The 4,231-nt window shown below is 34.8% G+C and overlaps 1 pseudogene; it reads right to left on the reverse strand.

The window, feature by feature from the left end:
• Positions 1-2,971: 2,971 nt before the first annotated feature.
• On the reverse strand, positions 2,972-3,877 carry LOC102735940 (large ribosomal subunit protein uL30 pseudogene; annotated as a pseudogene).
• Positions 3,878-4,231: the final 354 nt, after the last annotated feature.

Raw genomic sequence — 4,231 nt, forward strand, 5'->3', positions numbered from 1 at the left:
TGTGGTCCCTTCTCATGTCAATTGAAAATATCCTTAAATATTTGTAAAACATCTAGGCCTAGTAATCAATAACTTAAATCACTGACTAAAGAATTAGTCATTTTAACCAAAATGAGATTAAAATTTCAGCCATCCTATCTGGAAGATTAATTAAGATGGCTAAAACATCAGTTCAACCAACTAGCCTACTGGAGCTGAAATGGGAACACAAATTTTTTTTTAATTGAGTTACATTGTACATATATACATAATACATATTTATATATACATACACAGGCATACACACATCTATATGCACATACACAATCCATAAATATAAATATTTAAACAACGTAGCATTGCCAATAGAATTTTTGGGTTCTACCCATTACTGGAATCTGTTCTTTTTTTTTAAGATGTCATTCATTTTTAGAGAGAGAGAGAGTACACGCAAGAGTGGAGAGAGACAGAGGGAGAGGGAGAAAGACTCTGAAACCGACTCACCACTGAGCACAGAGCCCAATGAGGGGCTCAATCACAACCAGGAGACCATGACCTAGGCAGAAACCAAGAGTCCAATGCTTTACCGACTGAGCTATCCAGGTGCCCCTACTGGGATCTATTCTTGGTGGAGCTAGCAATTAATTTCATAACTTAGTTATCAGATCATTCATGTTTGAATAAAGATAATGCCAAACACAGCTTTGACTAGGTACTCCAAATGATGATGAACTGTATTACTTAATTACTTAAATGGGAAGTATGGTATTTTGGAGTTGAGAGATCTGAGTTTTAATTTTTAGTTTTCAATGTGCTAATAATGTGTGAAATTATGCCAAGGCCCACATGTGAGACTCATCCTACAGAATCCACATATATGCCCTCAGCAAAGTCACAGAACATATCTGTTTCAGTATTTTTACTCTTAAAATAAGGAAATTAGGCTAGATGATTTAAGTTTTTTTCTAATCTTGCATTTCATGACACTCATCAAATTTAGGAATGTCTGAAATATTGGGCTTTATCCTATGAAATGATAAAGTATGGTATGTTTAAAATGAATATGCAAAGCAAATGGAAGTATCTTCAAGATATAGTATTAAATGAAAAAAAAACAGTTATTACATACTTATTAGATTCCATCATATTTTCATATAGTTTCTCAAATGACACCTCACCAGACAAATTGTCCCTGACCACCCTATATTAAATACTCCAACCCGTTCACTCAAGTTAAACTTTCTACCATCACTCCTTGTCTTCTTTTTCTTCATGGTGCCATACCACGTGATGTCATATTAAACATTTTACTTTTTCTTTATTTCTTCCTTTCTAAGTTTCTTATGAAAAAAATAAATTCCAAGAGACCAGAATATTTACTTTGTTCACTGTTGAATTCCTAGGATTTAAAAATAGTTCTTTGCATAAAGTAGATGCTCATTGTATGTATGTATTCATTTTGGAGACATGATGATTTTTTTAGAAACAATAAATAAAAGTTGTTTACCATTTATAGTTTGATAAAAAAGAAAAGGGGCTTAATGAAGGGGCTTAATGGAAACGAAAAGAGCTTTTCATTTTACATCTTTTGTACCATTTGAATTTATCATGTGCCTGCATTATATTAATATAGACATGAATGAAAGACATTAGACACACCATCAAAACCCTGAGACCTAGTGAAAATCTCAGGTGTAATATTTCTAACTCATGGACCTTATTGAAGACTTCAAGGGTAGAAATTAGATCCTTAATTTCTAAAGCCAAGTATGTGATATGTTTAAAAAGTAAGCTAACAATAAATATTAGAGATAAAATTCTAAATACAAAGTGCTTGTTTTCTCATACTAAAGGTGGTTTAGGTTTATTGTTTGTATCATGTTGATAATCTGGATAAATTTTGCCACTACAGCAAAAATATGAGATGTTTTTGCTTTTCTTGTATTTTTAAATGTACTCTCCAAATTTTCTGTAAAAATCACTACACAGTTTGCAATTTTTTAGGGCTGCAAAGAATAAAACTTACCTCATCCCCCCAAATAAGCAAAAAACATAATGGCTTACACAGAGTAGGGATGTTTGTTTGCTGTTTGTTTATTTGTTTGTTTTGGTCTCGTATAATAGAAATTTAGAGATAGAGGGTATGGAGGCTGGTATAATGGTTTTAGGAAGTCTTTAGGGACTCAGGATGCTTCTAAACTGGTCCATAGTCCTTAGCAGGGGCTGCTATAGCTCCAGCCATCGCATCCAAATTTCAAGCAGCAGTAATGAACTAGAGGGAAAAGACAAAAGGAGCACACCTCCATGAAGAATCAGCTTGAAACTTCATGGAGAACTTCCCCAATTTACCTCCAAAACATCTGTTTACAATATTGTCAATTTTGTAAGACCTTAGTCTCATGGCTATATCTAGATAAGAGCAGTCAAGTAATGTGTTCTTGTGAATAGTTATATTAATGGTCTGAATTAGTTTGATATAATTGCAATGAAAGAAGAGAAAAGGCATTTGAGAGGCATAGAGTCTCTGTCATAATCAACTACTGTTTTGCAATCAGAAATATATGATATACACATTAATGTAAAAAAAATCAAAGCAAAGCAAAAAAAAAAAATGAAACAAAAACAAAACAACACCCTGATGATATTCTGCTACTTTCTGGAAATTAATTTATTTTTTTCCTCAGATATCCATTGTTAGCCATGAAAACAGGCTTTCCTAGAAGGAAAATAGTAGGTAATAGTTGGGACAATGGGATCTTATAGTGAGTTCTTTGTTTTTGAGAGCAGGAAAGCTTTTGTTCATATCTCTTTGTATTTTACGAAAAAAGAAGAAATTATGGTACTAAGATGGACAGGAAATGCTTTATGTCTATAGAGACCCTGGATGTTTGAAAGACAGCTGTCAATTTTCTCAATGTTTTATCATAAAGCCACTAAGAAAGAAGCAATGAGTTTAAGGCACAATCTGGTAGAAATCTTGGAATGGGGAGGGATGACTATGAGTGATGAGAGGATTTCACACTTGATGTTTTCAATTTTCACATGCAACTCAAATATTTCATGTTTGCAATATTATTTTGTTTAATTACATCTTTTTTTTTTCCATTTGAGAGTAGTCATTTATTACTGACCAGATTACAAAAGTAATCATGGTAGATACCTTAGTTCATCCTTCTAATAAGCCTATTGATCTGGTCTTCCCTGTGGCCAGTATTTCCACCTTCTACAAAATGGGTGGTCTTTTTCTTCATTCCCCCTCGTGGAGAGGATAATTTGAAGGTCCATAAAAAGTTGTTTGCTTCTTTGAAACATTTTCCAACAGTATAGATCTCGTGAATCAGATCCTCCATGCAGATGATGTCATATTTACCAAGAGATCAGGCAATCAATGTGTTATCTGTCAGGGCAATAGCTTCCTGTTGATTTTACCATAACCATGCTTGTAGATCGGTTCACTCACCGACTTCAGGTTTGGGTACCCCCGTGCTGTATATGGTTCCACAATCCTTAGCATGTTAACTGAAGTCTTGTTGAGCTTAACAAAATTGCCACTGAAAATCTGTCGAAGGCGAAGAAGCTGCAACACCTTCTGAACCTTTGGGCTCACACCATTGATACCTCTGATCCTGATGACAAATGCCAATTTGGGTTCCTCAGGTACAGAGAAGTTGCCAGCTTTTTTTGCCATCCTTGCCATTCGAATCTCAGTTCTGTACATCTGCCTATATTCTTTGTGGTAATGCTTAGCTTTTTCATAGATAAGCTTCCTCTTTGCCTTTTGAAACATCTTTTGAGAAAACTTCTTTCTCAGACGCTTGATCTTCAACTCTGCAAAATTCCTTTGCTTCTTCTTAAGGCTTTCTGGCACAGCAGGAACATTCTTTTTCTTCTCTTCTGTACCCTCCCTGGTTCTAGCCAGAAATGAGCTAATTATATCTCTTCGTATAAATCATGCTTAGCATTTTTTGAGCTGGAGTCTTCTAGGGAGATAATTCTTTTATGTTTCTGTGTGTCTTGCAAGCAAAGGCACTGCTTGACTTTTTTGCTGAACTGTCCTTCAGAGATGTTTGTCTAGTGAGCAAACTTGGAAGACAGATACTATTTCTCTCTGGAGCAAAGTTCATCTTTGTTTGCTCTCCAGCATTCTCTTAGTCTGTTCAGGCTGTTACAACAAAATACTACAGAGAGGGTGGCTTATAAACAACAGAAATGTATTTCTCACAGTTCTGGAGGCTAGAAGTCTAAGATCAGG

This window comes from Leptonychotes weddellii, chromosome 2 (assembly GCF_054177405.1).
Source record: "Leptonychotes weddellii isolate Sample4059 chromosome 2, ASM5417740v2, whole genome shotgun sequence".
NCBI classification, from domain to species: Eukaryota; Metazoa; Chordata; class Mammalia; order Carnivora; family Phocidae; genus Leptonychotes; species Leptonychotes weddellii.